Source organism: Passer domesticus, chromosome 4 (genome assembly GCF_036417665.1).
Source record: "Passer domesticus isolate bPasDom1 chromosome 4, bPasDom1.hap1, whole genome shotgun sequence".
In the NCBI taxonomy this organism is placed as follows: Eukaryota; Metazoa; Chordata; class Aves; order Passeriformes; family Passeridae; genus Passer; species Passer domesticus.
This window is the reverse complement of record NC_087477.1, coordinates 15,924,369-15,939,638: the sequence shown is the minus strand read 5'-3', so window position 1 is coordinate 15,939,638 and position 15,270 is coordinate 15,924,369. Positions and strand designations below refer to the sequence as shown.

The following is a 15,270-nucleotide window of genomic DNA, read 5'->3' as shown; positions in this document are numbered from 1 at the left end:
TTGCTGGAATGCAATCCCCAAACAGGGCATGGGCTTGCACTTCCTCAGCTTGGGACAGAAATTCTCTTGTTATATGTAAGATTTATTGAAATATTCTACATGAAAAATAGGATTTCAGCCTAACCCAGAATAGCAAACTAGAGAAAGCAAAGCTGATGATTTGCATTTCTAGGCAACTTACCCTGGGTACACACACACTCCTCTTACCCATGTGAAGAGGGAAAACCAGATGTTCCTGCTCAGGTCAGACCCATGTGAGACCTCTCAAACCATGGCCAGCCATAAAGCACATCTGCTGCAGTGCTCCCTGCAGAGCTGCAGGGAATGGGCTGCAGAAACACTCTGCCAGTTCAACGGGGCTCTTGGAAGAGGCAGATAACAGTGTAGTCATTGGAATCAATTTTTACAATGATATTCAATAAGTCATTAACAAGATTAATGAACTCTAATGAAAAATGCAGGCTCCTATGCCACATTTTACTCAGCTCACTGTAGCTTAAAATTGCATGTCATGATTTTATTAGACATATTACTTAATTTTTCTCAAACTGGCCATTTTATTTAGGTTAAAACTTATTAAACAGTTGGGGTTTTTTTCCACACTGAAATAGGATTTTTTAAAAAAATTACTTTGTGTAGTAAAGTACCTTCCTAAGGTAAATAGGTTTGTGATCAATGGGCTCAAGGCTGCTTTTCTGCAGCAGCACGAGGCTCAGATGGGCTCTGCCAGTGGGATGGTGCAGAACTGCACTGCCTTGGAAAAGTGCTGGGAGTGTGAGGGGTGTTACACCCCAACCATGCAACACCTGGGGAAGATGATTTCTTTGGGGACTTAAATCTTGGGGGAGCCTCTGTTTAGTGCTCCTGCTGAGGAGCACAGAGTGACTGTGACAGGACAGCACAGGACACAGCTCAGGGAGCTCCAGCACAGAGTGGCTGTAACAGGACAGCACAGGACACAGCTCAGGGAGCTCCAGCACAGAGTGGCTGTGACAGGACAGCACAGGACACAGCTCAGGGAGCTCCAGCACAGAGTGGCTGTCACAGAACACAGCTCGGGGAGCTCCAGCACAGAGTGGCTGTCACAGAACACAGCTCGGGGAGCTCCAGCACAGAGTGGCTGTGACAGGACAGCACAGGACACAGCTCAGGGAGCTCCAGCACAGAGTGGCTGTCACAGAACACAGCTCAGGGAGCTCCAGCACAGAGTGACTGTCACAGAACACAGCTCGGGGAGCTCCAGCACAGAGTGACTGTCACAGAACACAGCTCAGGGAGCTCCAGCACAGAGGCCCAGCCTCCCAGGGAAGGTAAACCATGGGAGGAGCCCCTCAGCACAGCTTGTCTGGGTCACAGGGTGTCTCTGTGTTCCAGGGAAAGGCACATGTCCTGCTCTTGGGAGCACTTGTGAGATTTCTAAATTAATCAGTGGAAGTGGCTCAAGAGAAGTCCAACCCAGAATACACAATCAAGGTGTTCTTTGCCAGTAACACAGAGGGGAAGAGGCTTAATAATAATGTTCTTGCATCTGTATCATCTCTGACCTTCTTACTTCTCATCTAATCCATTTTTGTGAGTGTTTTGTCTGGTCTAGATAATTCCTGCTTTGTGCAGCATCTGAGAAGCTGCTGGTCTTTCATATCCTACTGCTTAGTGCTCTTCCACAGGAAATTTCTCTTGGGATTTATTGTAGTGCTACTCCTTTCACATGCCTTTGTAGTCTGCTGTCTCTGAAGACTGTTATTCTTCTGAAATAAATCCAAAGAAATTCAAGAAGTCCAGGTAAGCGTAAGAAAAGTTTAATGGATATAGTGGGCAGTCTTTCAAAATGCAGTTTCCAGTCAGTCAGTGTGCTGGGAGTTTGTGATGCCTCCTTTTGTGCTCCACTGATTCTTCTGAGCAAACTTGATAGAGAGAAAGTGGCCTGTGTCAAAACACAGTTGGTTACCATTTATTTTTCCTTTTGTGCAAGTTTTACTTAAAAACTACCTTGAGTCTTTCACACAGCTGTGTTCTGGAGACCAGATTCAAGACAGAGCACTTCTGTGATTTACAAGTTAATTTAAAGGACATACAGGCTGTGGCAACATGCAGGAGCAAAGCTTGTTTTTGATTCATAGAAGTCCTAGTTCCTGGATTGATTGGTTTAATAACCTTTGTTAAAAAAGGTTATTAAACCAATCAATCTGATTTCTGAGAGCATCTTATTCCTCTGGGCTCAAGGGGTAGAGAGTAGGAAGTTTCAGTCTCTCAATAACTTGTTAGCTTTGACTTCACAGAGCATGTTAGAGTGCTGTGCTGTGCAAATTCTGCTTTATGCACACACCTCTTGTTTGAAAAGACACCTCTGTTATATCTGAAAAGCGATACATTTACAGGATAGAAGAGAGCTTTCGAATTTAGCTCTCAAGATGGATATTTATTTGAATGATCCATTTGGAGCAGTTCTTTTGCACTGCCAGTGTTTTCTCTAAGGGATTTGTGGTCCTGAGGCAATACTTCAGGAAAGCAGTCTCCCCAGGAGAAGATGAATAATAGCAGACTTCAGCAAGGTCCTCAGTTATGAGTCAAGTTAAATGTTTGTTTCTTAGTAAAATCTCACCCCCCCCCAAAAAAAAAATAATATACTTAGATTCTTCATCCTATTCCATTTTACTGTTTTCCCTTCTGAGGGCAAAGAGAGGCTTGCTGCAATGATGTAAATATTGTGATAAGCCATCTGGGAGGCTGCTGACTTGTACCAAGTTTTAATTCGTTCTGTTCTTCTCAGAAAACATCTAGAAAAGCTTTTCTTTTATGCATTCTGGGAAGGCCTTTAAGAGGTGATGAATGTGGGCAGTGACTTTCAAACTAGAACTGGCTTGAGATCTTAACCCTCATTCATTTTCAGCAGAGCATATGCCTCCAAATGTGATGAGAAAAATCCAAATGAGAAAATCCCGTCTGCCTGAAGTCTGGACATGACAGAGGGGAGTATTTCATCTTTCTGAGAAACTGCAAAGCAAGTTTCTCATTTAGGAGCCTAAAAAGCATTAGGTAGCATTTGTTAAGTGTAAAGGGATGGCTGTTCCTCAATTTCTGGAGTTCATCCTTGTACATAGTTGTATGTAGTGTTCATACATGATGTAATACATATTTGTATCATGCAGTGTTCATAATTCCTGTGTGCCACAGGATCCAGGGAGGCAGAAGACAAGCCTGTGAAACTCGTGAGTGAATGTGCTCCTTTATAACTTTTCTATGCAGAATTCTATTAAATTCTACTAAATTCTCTAATTACAAGGTTCAGGAAAATTTACTTGATGTTGTACTGAGCAGCAATGAAGGTAACATGTAGACAAGGTGACAGAGTTTTGGTTGATCCCATGTATTTAGGGAGAAAAGGTTCTGTTATTTACAAACAAAATTGTTCTCCACTGATGATAAGGTTTGGGAACAGAAATTATTAAGACCCTTCTGTCATTTAGAGAAAGAGGATTTAGGTTTGACTTTCTTGTTAGCCTCTGGAAAGGCTTTGGAGAATTCAGATACAAGCTAAAATGTGAGAATTCCAAATGCAGAAAGAAGTAAACAGAAAGGGGCAAAGCAAAATGAAAACTCAGGTTGAAAATCCTATGTATTAAAAAGTTCTGTTGTTAAAAAAAATCCTATATATTGTTGTAGTTATTTTTTCATTTTCACTATGCAAAAAGCTGAGTGCACCGGGGCACATGGGAACAGCAGGATAATGCCACCAGCTTTGGAAGGATGGCTGTTTCCTTGTAATTTATGTACCACAAAGGTCAGCTGCAGACATGACATCTGTTTTTACTGTGATCCCTAGTTCACCCCATAGTTCTGTATGCTGCTGAGATGTTCAGAGAAAAAAAATATGAGATGAATTGGCTCTTTCAGTGGACTTCCAGAAATATTCTGAAATTCTGTTGCCATTATGGGCACATAGCATTGTTCTGGATGAGATTCAGGGAGAAGCTTGGGGAGAGATAGCATGAGGGCAGAAAAGAGCTGTCTGAAAGGAGAGCCATGATGGGACAGGATGTATACAGTTATTAAGTCAGAGAATAAATCCTTCAGGAAGAGAGGGATACAGAGTGAGTTTGTAGCCTGAAATGTGTTAGTTAATATTTACAATGTGCATCCATCTTTCTCTGTTTCTTGGCTGTGCACTGGCTCTTGGCTGGACCTGTATCAAGTACAAATAATGATATGAAACAAAGTGATTAATGTCTGCTTGAGACAATTGGAAGATTATTCCCAGCTTTCACAGTGCTGTATTTTGTGCAGCCCACGAGCACAGCATATGAGGTACTTGGCTAACAGCACACAGAGGTGTTTCATTGATCTCCTCCTGTTCCATTCACTAAATCTGCCACTTTTCAGCCAGGCACAGCACCAGGATCATTGAGTCAGCACCCACTGCAGCTGTCTGGACAAGCCAGGTCTGGTGACATCAAAGAAATTATAAAGTTATGATGAGGGGAAGAAGAAGGGGGAAAATCCCCACTTCTGAGGTAGTGGGGTTAAAGGGATTTAAAGCTAATTGGAGGCCTAAAAACAGGAGCTGCCATCTAAAATGGCAAATGTGAATTGTAGTCTGAAATTAAACCCCAAATTTTGATGAGGGTTGTATGTTCTAAGCCATATATATATATATATATATATATATATATCCTTGAAAGTGCTCTTTAACCAACAGATTTTATGCAATGCAAAAATGAAGAAAGCATTATTGAGTAGAATGGTGAGAAATAAAGGGCTGTTGTCTGTATACATTTTCAAAGCTTCTATCTACTGGAAAAAAATTATTTCTATATAAAAATGTCACTTCTTGGTAAAAATTGAAAAAACATTAATGCCTGAGCTGGCTGGAAACACAAAAAAACTGTGATTAATATCTGATTAATTATTAAATAACAACTTTAGTAATGTGTTTTCCCTGTAGACACAGTGATAGTTGGTATAACACATATTAAGATAATTCAGAAAAGCATGTCTATATACAAAAATATACATATCATCCAAATGGATTCAATTAAACCCATATCAGCAGTCAGTGCCTCAAAAATTAGGAAATAGCTGATATTAGCAGTTTGAGGGCTTACTTAATTCATTCCCACTTGGGTTTTGGCAATATTAATTTATTCTGTAGAAAATACCCTAAGTGTACAGTAATTTTACAGTAGGTTGCAATGCCCAAAAGGGAATGAAACCAATTAAGTGAGTAAAAGAATGAAACCAAAGGCAATGAGGAACGCTTTACTCTAGAAGTGGCCTTGTTCTGGTACCTCATGATCAACTCCTAGATCTTGTATTTATATTTTTCTTAACAATCCTGTGAAAAGGCAAAGGCAATATTAATTAAATCCAGAGTTTGTACTATATTGTGAAGCACTGAGATAACACTGCCAAGAGAAATAAATCTAGTAAATGGGACTCAGTAAAATGAACAATGGTGAAATGAAATGCATTCTAATCCATGATTTCCCTTATTATCATCACATCATGGAAACCACTTCTGTGCCTCATGTATGTGATTAGCTGACAACAGAACAGTCCCTGGGAAACCTTTTTACCCCCTTTTACAGAAAGTGTGCCAAACACACAGAGATACAAAGTTATCAGCCTTTTTTGGAGTACTGGAGGGGGAATTTCTTCAATAGCATGCATGTTTTCATAAGAATAAGCCAAATTTACTCTAAAACTTCTGTTCTGATGAAGCCTCTCTTGGAGTAATGTATGATATTCAACACCCAATTCAGTACTTCCAAGATTAAAATATTCCACTCCTGTAAATGAGATAAAAATCTAAATTGGAAATTTGTTATCCATATTAGAGGAGTAGACTATTGGACATGGATGGTCTGTGTAGACCAGAGATGTACTTTCATGACTGTCAGAACACTTTCATTTAGGAAAAACAGGACAAACCTCTCCTTGTTTGTTGAGGCTGATTTGTTTGGCCTTTGTTTTGTTTTCCAAAGGTGCTGCTGCTCTGTGCTGGTTCCCAGTGACCCATTCCTCATGGCTGCTGATATCCATGCATCCAAGATGTGGCTTGTGGCCACGTGTCTGTGCTGCCTCCACCTTCTGTGGTTTTGGGTTGGAGGATTACAGGTTGATAGCAGCCCCTGCCAGGAACACTGCAGATCCCTTTGGTTTCATGTAACTCTTGCCCCTCTTGAGAGAGAACATTTGTCAGACACTTCCACCACCAGGCTGCCTTAACTGCATTTTTTAATCAACTACACAGTTCATAGGTTGTAATGGTTTCCAGATGGGTAGATGTTTTTGATATGTGTAATCTGCATTTTTTTATGTTGTGTAAATACTCCATTTACTATTTAGTTAATAACGCTAAAAAAGGTGCTTAAATAAAGGTGCTGGTTCAGTATAATTAGCAGAGCTGTTTGTGGCTCTGTTTCAGATACTAGTGGTGTTTATTTTATGGCAAAGATAAGACAAAATGGAGCTGGGATTAGCTTGAGAATTCCAACCAAAGGAACTGCCTCAACAGCAGTTTCTTGGCAGAAGTCAAGCAGGAAGGAGGAATTCTTAAATAAACAAAGCAGCCCATTTCAGCATCCAAAGGTGCTTCTTACTTCCTAGGAACAACAGGCCTTCATGCACCTGTATTTCATTTCTTTTCTTCCCTTTTTTTTTTTTGGTCTCGGAAAAGCAGACTTAGTTTGTGATTGGAACCTCTGGCTCGAGTTTTGCAGCTTAACAGATGAGACTTGTCTGTGTGCAACACTGTGCAGATAAAAGGCACCTTTCAGCAGCCCAGTCTCCAATAATGAGTACCTGAGCTTCATAAACTCCTCATTTTATCAGTGCTTCTGTCACATCCACATGTGAAGTCATGAGCTGCTCTGGGTGTAGGCCATAAATGAACTGATAACATGGACTGAGTGGGATGTAAATCAGGGCCCTGTAAAGCTCATCAGTGAGCAGGAATCAATAGGAAGGAAACAGTACAATTTCAGCTATTTTTTGCTCTGAGAAATAAACTGATTTCTCTGGGCTCTTCTGGGAGGAAGCACAGCACTGGAGTGGAAACCTGGATCTCTGCTTTTCACCTTACCCTGCTGTAACAGAGTCACAACACCAGCCACTTAGGTTTGACTGAAGTTTTATCTATAAACACAGCCCTCGTGGTTTTATATCCCTACTTTTAATTTCAGTTATGTTCATCAGTTACAGGTACATAAATATACCCTGGAGATACATCCTATCTATAATAAATAAATAGAAATATTTCTAGTTAATAGTTTGGGGATTAGAATGGCTCCACTTTTTAATCCATATTTCTCTTTCACACTTGTCCAGGTACCTGGAATTTTTCACCATTCCAGTCAATGCAACAAGGCATTTTGTCTTTGAGAAAAGAGGCAATTATTTCTGCTTGGGAAAGCTCCCAACTGAGCACATCCTCTTGCCCCAAGGCCAGGATGATCACCACTGTGAGTGATCCAGGGGCTCAGACACACTCCTGGTGCCAGGTACAATGCTGGAACTCCTGCTGCCACCATTCCTGTGGATTTCCCCTCTGTCACACCATAAGGAGTGCGGTGTGCACCTCTGCTGCCTCTGCAACAGCCACATTTGCTGAACACATTTAGCAAGGCTGTGGTCCTGCTGTGACCCTCCAACAACAGACTGGGCTTTAAACCCAATTCTCCAGCAGCACCAGGCTGTGCCTGAGGATCCAGCAGTCCTGAAACCTTTCCTGGGCACTGGGAAAAGACAAAACTTGTTTGCCATGTTAAAGTAACAGCTGAAAGAAGCTGCATTTTGTCAGGGCTTATTTTCTTCCTCTGGCTGCCCTTCCCTTTTCTGCCTACCTGTTTTGGGGTTTTTTCATTTTGAATTAAAGTTCTGATTGTTGTGGAATTTTCTGAAAGGGTCTGGAGAAAACATATGTGTTGATTAAAGTTAAGGAAACTTTTGAAAATAAAAGTCTTGAAAGTGGAAGTGGGGTTTGGTCAGTGTTTAAAGAAATGCAGAAGAAAAAAAAAAGACAATAAAACAATCCCAAAATACAGAGACATTCTTTTAAGGGCAATTTTGATCTCTTTAAGAAAATTCTTCAGAATTAGTGATTTCTTTTGTAAACAAGGAAAACCAGACTTTCTGTTTAGAATAATTATATAAAAAGGTGGTTGAATATGCATGTAAATTACTGTTACATATTACTTTTAAGACATGAAGACTTTTAAAACTCATTTATTGAAATAGCCGATCTTTTTTTTTTTTTTTTTTTCAGGACTTGACCTAAACTTAATTACAGTCAAAGATGGAACTCCAGCAGTTGATAAAATATGCTAATCTACTAACTTCAGTTAAAATGAGTACTGGAAAGAAGATTTCAGACAGAAAAAAAGAGCAAATTTCAGCTAAGAAGAAATTTTCTAACTCTGTGGTTCAGAAACGCCTGCATACCAGCACTTTATTATTGCCAGCAACACTGGAGCAGCTTAGGGGTATTGAGCCCCTTTTTAAAAGCATATTCCCTTCATAGTGAATTCTGAAAGCCTGTCAGGAAAATCAACCCTTTTAGCAGCATTTACATCTGTACTTAGCCTTCAGAGTTGCTGAAATCTCTGTGAGACCTAAACGTATCCTTAAATGCTGCCCTTAGAGACATTTTCCTGAAGAACTAATTTTCTGAAACACGGTCTCTAAATGCATGGAAAACCAGCAAAGCATCTTTGTCTTCCCATTTTTGAACTTGAGATCGATTATAAAAACACTGATTTTTAGAAGTTCTTCCAAAGGAGCTCTTTTCTTGTCACCGTGTGTCACTCTGTTAGTCACATTTCAAGCCATGGATTTGAAAACCGACCTGCAGAAGCAGCTACCTTTGTCATAAATTTAACTCGACAGCTTCTCTGTGGGACTTTCAATCGGGATTTTAAGAAAAAAAGAACACTGAAAGTGTCAGTCCAAACATACGGGAGGCCTACACATACTGCCTTCTACTTCAGACTCCAAAATGATCAGAAACATAAAATGCCAAGTTTTGGAGAAAAAGAACTTTTAAAAACTTGTTTCAGGGACACAGAAAGCAGTTTCTGCTGTTTGAGGGGCTGTGTGGCTCTGAGGCCTGATGGGCGTCGCTGAGGGCTCAGCCCAGCAGGCAGAGGTGCCTCCGTGCCACTGCTCAGAATCCCGTGTTTTCCACTTAAATTTGGGAGTCTCGATGGAGGACGTTAAAAAACCCCGGCATATTTCAGTGCTGGTTGCTGGAAGCTTGGATCCTGAGGCGGTGGGAGCTGGTGTGGCGGGGAAGAGCCGAGCCCTCGGGCCGCTCGGAGCCGCCTCAGCCTCCAGGGCAGGAGCCCCTCCCGGAGTCCGCATGAAAATGGGATCGAGGTGTGGGAGCTGCCGCCCCTGGCAGCTCTGCTCCCGGGCTGCCTCCCTGGAAACCTCATTGCTGCGGCTGTGGGGAATCCCAGGGTCCGGTGGGAGCCCTGGCTGCCGCTCCAAGCGCCCTGAGCCCGGCCGGCCCTGCCTCGGCGCCGCCGCCATTGGCACAGCCCGGCCGGCTGCGGTCAATGTGGCAGCCGCGCTGCAGAGCGGAAATTTCCTCGTGAAGTGTGGAGAAAAAACCCGTATAACTGAGTTTATAGCTCGAAAAGTGGTAAAACAGCCCTTGAAGAAGTCATTAAATGTGAACGGACTCAATGATTTCTGCCTGAATCATCAGCAAGCTTTAAAGACACCCAACGCGTGTGTGAGGGGAAGGCAGGAGCCCCGGCCGAGGAGCGTTCCTGAAATCCCACTTTTGTTATTTTATTTGTATTTGCCACTGAAGCGTGACTGGAAAAGTGATAAAAATGCTTTGGATACACACAAGGGGTGAAGGTGCAAAGGGCCAGTGACATCCCACAGCAGCGCTCCTCATCCACCGCCTCTGCCTTCTGCAGGAGCCGTGACTGCACCGTGACCGGGTGGGTGCTACATTTTTAAAGATATTTTGTTTTATAGCTGTTAACTGCAGATGGGCAGCAACTGGGAAAGGAAGCAATTGTGAATATGCACAGATTTCAAAAGTTTGTTGGAATTTTTCTGGTCTGTAATAATTCTGAGGTTTTTGTGTGATCTAAACGATGACTGTTTTGCAGTAGGAAAACGCTTTAATGGAAATGTTTCAGTATTGTGTCTCCATTGGGTGTGGGAGGGGCTGAAGGGGGCTGAAGCTGACGGTAACTTGCAGCCATCAGGTGCTCTCAGCAACTCTTCCTCTAAGTGCCAGGGTTTTTTTCTAATTCATGGAATGTGAACTTCAGGTAGCTAGAAAATGTCCCAGGCTTTAATTGCCAAATTGTTTCCCAACGCTAAATCTCCAACAAACAGCCAGTGTAAACTACAGTTTAAACAAGACTAAGAAATAACATTCTCTTTTTGAAAATACCAATAGATCTTTTTTTTCCCCCTAGAATTGATGTTTATCTTTGAACCAACTGTTTCCATGTAATATTTGTACTTTGAGACAGGAAGAGTTTAAATTAAGGTTTATGGTGTAAATTCTTGCTCTGCCCTTAGTACGTGACTGTTTTGCAAAGAGTGGTCCCTGCTGAGAGCCAGTGGCTGGGAGCCACAGGCTGGAACAGGTCATTCCCTTCTGGAAATGACTGGTGTTTAGGGGTTGTTCTGAGAACATGATAAGAGGGTAGAAAAAAGGAGAGATCACTTTTCCCTAAAGAAATTCTACTCAGAGTGATCCCTTACCCTTTGGGATTCAAGGTTACCTACAGTGGGTGTGTATAGTGTATTAGTGCCAGCTAATAGTTGGCAAAAAGAGGTGACCCCAGGTAAGTAGTTATATTTCAATTACCTGGAAACGTGTCAAAGAATCCAGCTATGGAGGAGGACTTGGAAAAGGAGGAAGGCACCTGATTCGTGGCTCTGCACATCTTTTAGGTAAGAAATTCAATGTTTTGGTGTTTCCTTGGGAACAACTTTGTGGGCTTTTTAATACAGTTGAAAGGAAAATAACTAGCAAAAATATTGTTTTTATTTCCTTTTGCTGCTGCATTTCTTGACTTTGCGTTACATATCTTTGTAAAAGAGATATTTAGAGGCATTCAGCTAAGTGATGCTTTTCTGTTTGTAGAACTGTGAAAAACGTGAAGTGGCAGAGCTGGGATTTCTGAGTTACAGAATTCCAGTTTCACTTGTCGATACAGAGAACTTGGTGGAAAGCCAAGGAGGAATTGGTGCCGTGGCTCCGGGTGGTGCTGGCAGAGCCCTGGGACACAGCCGGGCTGGGAAGTGCTGCAGGAGCCCCCGGTGTCCCGGCTCTGCCATTCCTCAAGGCTGGGCTGGAGGAGCCGCTGGCAGAGAGGAGAGGGATGGGGGCGGCAGGAGTTCCTCAGGCTCTGGGAGGCGTCTCCGGCCCCGGGAGCAGCTGGGAAGGGGATCCCAAAACTGAGGGAGCCGGAGGGCCCCGGGCCGGTGCACGGAGCCGGCACGGCAGAGGCAGGGAGGAATATTCCTGGGCATTGTGGAAACGCATTGATCGGCTCTGCCCCGCTCCACGCGTGTGGGGGCTGCTCCTTCCGACCACCCCGGCCCCGCTGTTCCCTGTGCCCGACTCCAGGCCTCAGGCCCGGCGGGGGCGCCTTGGAAAGCTGCCGGGAGCGGCTCCGGAGCCGAGCTCGTTCCGAGCTGTTCCTGGTGCCTCCCGCCGAGCCGGGCGTGTCCGGGCCAGGGCGGGAGCTCCAGGAGCCTCTGGGTTTGTCCCCGTGCCCGGCAGCGCTGTCACCGTGCCCTGCGGCCCCGGCGCTGCGGAGGGCGCTGAGCGCGGGCACAGCGGCGGCGGGGCCGGAGCTCACCGGGGCCGGAGCTCACCGCGGGGGCCGGAGCTCCCCGGGGGGCCGGAGCTCCCCGGGGCCGGAGCTCACCGCGGGGGCCGGAGCTCCCCGGGGGGCCGGAGCTCTCTGGGGACCGGAGCTCTCCGGGGGCCGGAGCTCACCCCGGGGCCGGAGCTCACCCCGGGGCCGGAGCTCACCCCGGGGCCGGAGCTCCACGGGGGCCGGAGCTCCCCGGGGGCCGGAGCTCTCCGGGGGCCGGAGCTCCCCGGGGCCGGAGCTCACCGCGGGGGCCGGAGCTCCCCGGGGCCGGAGCTCCCCGGGGGCCGGAGCTCCCCGGGGGCCGGAGCTCCCCGGGGGCCGGAGCTCACCGGGGCCGGAGCTCACCGCGGGGCCGGAGCTCACCCCGGGGCCGGAGCTCACCCCGGGGGCCGGAGCTCACCCCGGGGCCGGAGCTCACCCCGGGGCTGTGCGGCCGCACCGCGCTGCTCTCGGTGCCCTCTGCCCCGTGGGGCTGGCCCAGCACGCTCCCGCTGCTGCCGGGCGCATTTTCGGATGCTGGAGCTGTGCTCAAGGTCTCCTGCTGCTCCACGCCTCACCCTCAGCCCTTCCCAGCCTTCCCTGGAGTCCCCGCCTCTCGGACCTGGCAGTGTGGCTGCGTTTGGAGCCTCTCCGCAGGCCGGCAGTGCTGGGCTGAGCTGTGCTGGATAACCCCCGCTGTTAAAAGTGTTTGGAATGATCGGAAATATGTTGGAACGGTTTAGACAGAGCTGGGGCGGGAGCAGTGACTCGGCCATTATTTGACAGCTCTCAGTCCCCTCCTTTTTGTCATTGCTGGGGCACGGACTGGGGCAGCCTCTCCCCTCCTGATGAGACAGGGGCTGTGGAAGGTGAGGTGGCACTGAACATGGGAAGGAAATGCAGCGCTCCTGCCACATGGGAGACTTTCACACAGGCTGAGAGATAAATATAAACCAAAACATAATTAACTAGGCGCAGGCACTTGGAAGCATATCAGCATTTTCATGTTTACTTAGACTCATGCCTAATTAGTTTAGTTGCTGTAAACTTCTCTCAAGGGAGTAAATTACTGAAAAAAATCCCTTCTCAAATATTGTATTTAGTGCAGGAAACCAGCAGATCTTAAAAGAGCTGCAGTAACCCAGGAAAAAACTCGCACGTTCCCATGTATAAAACCTCTTTCTTCCAACAGGAAAGAGGTTTTACATGGGAGAAAGGGAGCAGAGCTCACGTGTGAGTTTCTCTGCTTGGGTGGGTACAAGAGCTCTTCCCTGGGCTGACAGCAGTGGTGGGACAAAGAAGAAGGGAACTGTATGTGGGAGAGCTGAGCTTCTCTTTCACTTCTGTGCATTGCACTTCGTGGCTGTGTCTGGGTTACATGGACAGATTATTTGTAGAGCTAAACAAACAAACCTGAGAGTTCTCGAGCACCTGGGCTGGGGAGCAGACGGGTGCTCATCTGCTGGAGCCTTCAGTTGCATTTTCCCTGAAATTAGCTGTCTGATTGCTTGTCCAGAGCTGTTGCTGTTGCTAATCTATTTACACATGTAATTAGTTTTAGTTTAAAAATAATCACACAACCTTTTTAGGTTGTTTGTCCTTTTTTCTTCATTTGTGGAATGTCAGACTATCATGCTGGTGAACTATTGCTGTGTTTATTTATGGACTACATTATGACTCCATTCTGGATGTGTCCATGGAGCATGATAGCTAATTATTTCTCAGGTTAAATAAGGAAATAATGAATATCAATTGCAGCTCCCTTCAGTATGGCAGCCATGGCAGGAAAACCTCAGGAGCACCTCCAAGGCTCATGCTGGCTACCCATAGTTTTTATTCTCTTTTTCAAATTAAGAAATGTGACCGCACTGATGTTCAGCTTCCTGAAAGCTGGGTTTGGAGAGGGAAGCAGGGCTTACTAGTTTTGTAGGACACTTGGCAAACTGGTGGGAGTGGGTGAAATGTTTGTGTTTGCCGTGAGAGAGCTCTGCTGTGCTGAGGGGCAGAGAAGAGCTTTGCAGGCCTGTGTGTGGTGCCTGGTGCTGTCACAGCCTCGGTGACACTGGGCCATGGGACAGGGCAGCTGCGTGTCCCTGATCCCCAGGAGCACACCTGGGGCTGCTCGGGGCTGTGTCTGAGCTGCTGCCTTTCCTCCTCTCAGGCTGTCTGCTCTCATCCATGTTTAAAGCTGTTTGTGCTTTCATGTTTGCTCAGCCCCAGGATCCCTGTGGATGTGCCCTTTCTCCCTTCCTAGCCATGCCAGAACGTGGATATCACTCATTGCTCCTTCCTCCCACATTTCTTCCTATTTCCTCTTTTGTCAGGGATCTGTGGAGCCACCACAAATCCCACGTTTCTCTTCCTTTGGCTGGGATATCACCTAGGGTATTGTCTAGGATGTCATCCTGGAGCCAGCAGTTTCAACTCCAAATTTGAGAAGTGAACCTGCATGTCAGCAGACCAAAAAAAAAAAAACAACAAAAAACAAAAAAAAAAAAAAAAAAAAAAACCCAAAAAAAACAAAACCAAAAAAAAAACCAAACAGACAAAAAAAAACCAACCAACACAGAAACAACAAGCTGTAGGCAATTACAGATTCACCTTTGAGCAGGGTGAATCTCTTTCAAACCCTTGTTACCTGCAAGCTCCAGCTCTGTAGTAGGAGATTTTATGTTCTTTCTCAGGGTGTTCAATGCTGGTTAAGAGTTAACACTGGAGGCTCTTGTTATCTGCAGATAGAGCCCATTCATCCTTGCAGCCTGCTCAACCACAGCTTCAGTAACACTGCAGTGCTTAGATGGAAACTGCCTTAAGAATAGGAACAAAAGGGAGAACCTTTAGGAAATGAAAGAACTTGGGATTGATTTTGGTACGTACTTAACTCAAAATGACACCAGCAAATAACATTTCATTAGAGAAAATATAACCAGGCCTGACACACCAAAAAAGCTCACCACCCTTGCAGTGATTTCTGTGGGCTTTAGATCAGGAATTAAAAAAGGAAACAACTGAATGAGATGGCTAAAAAAAGATATTGGCTGAAATAACTTCCAGATAACTGGTGAGGTGATAAGAAAGGTGCAGACAGAAGCTTCAGTGGTGTGGAAAAGATGGAGAATGGATTATTGTGCCCAAACCCAGGCACCAGGGGGTTGCTCTGCAGTTCAGCAGTGGACTGCTGCTGCCAGGAGCTGATGGACCATGGATCCCCTCAGGCTGTCCAGGAGCTGATGGACCATGGATCCCCTCAGGCTGTCCAGGAGATGGTGGACCATGGATCCCCTCAGGGCTGTGCAGGAGATGATGGACCATGGATTCCCTCAGGCTGTCCAGGAGAGGATGGACCATGGATCCCCTCAGGGCTGTCCAGGAGATGATGGACCATGGATCCCCTCAGGCTGTCCAGGAAATGATGGACCATGGATCCCCTCAGGGC

The 15,270-nt window shown here is 45.5% G+C and overlaps 1 long non-coding RNA gene across 6 annotated transcripts in view; it reads left to right on the top strand.

The window, feature by feature from the left end:
• The window catches only part of LOC135298592 (uncharacterized), a 115,745-nt gene that overhangs the window by 38,915 nt on the left and 61,560 nt on the right, over positions 1-15,270 (top strand). Inside the window, exons 1-6 of one of the 6 annotated variants that reach the window (XR_010360608.1) lie at positions 1,288-1,782; positions 3,150-3,209; positions 4,385-4,439; positions 5,982-6,114; positions 7,327-7,499; positions 8,264-9,950. This is a non-coding gene — a long non-coding RNA (uncharacterized LOC135298592). Of the gene's footprint in view, positions 1-1,287; positions 3,210-4,193; positions 4,440-5,981; positions 6,115-7,326; positions 7,500-8,263; positions 9,951-15,270 lie in introns of those variants that run through there. The other 5 variants (XR_010360607.1, XR_010360603.1, XR_010360604.1 and 2 more) reach the window with 5 other exon arrangements.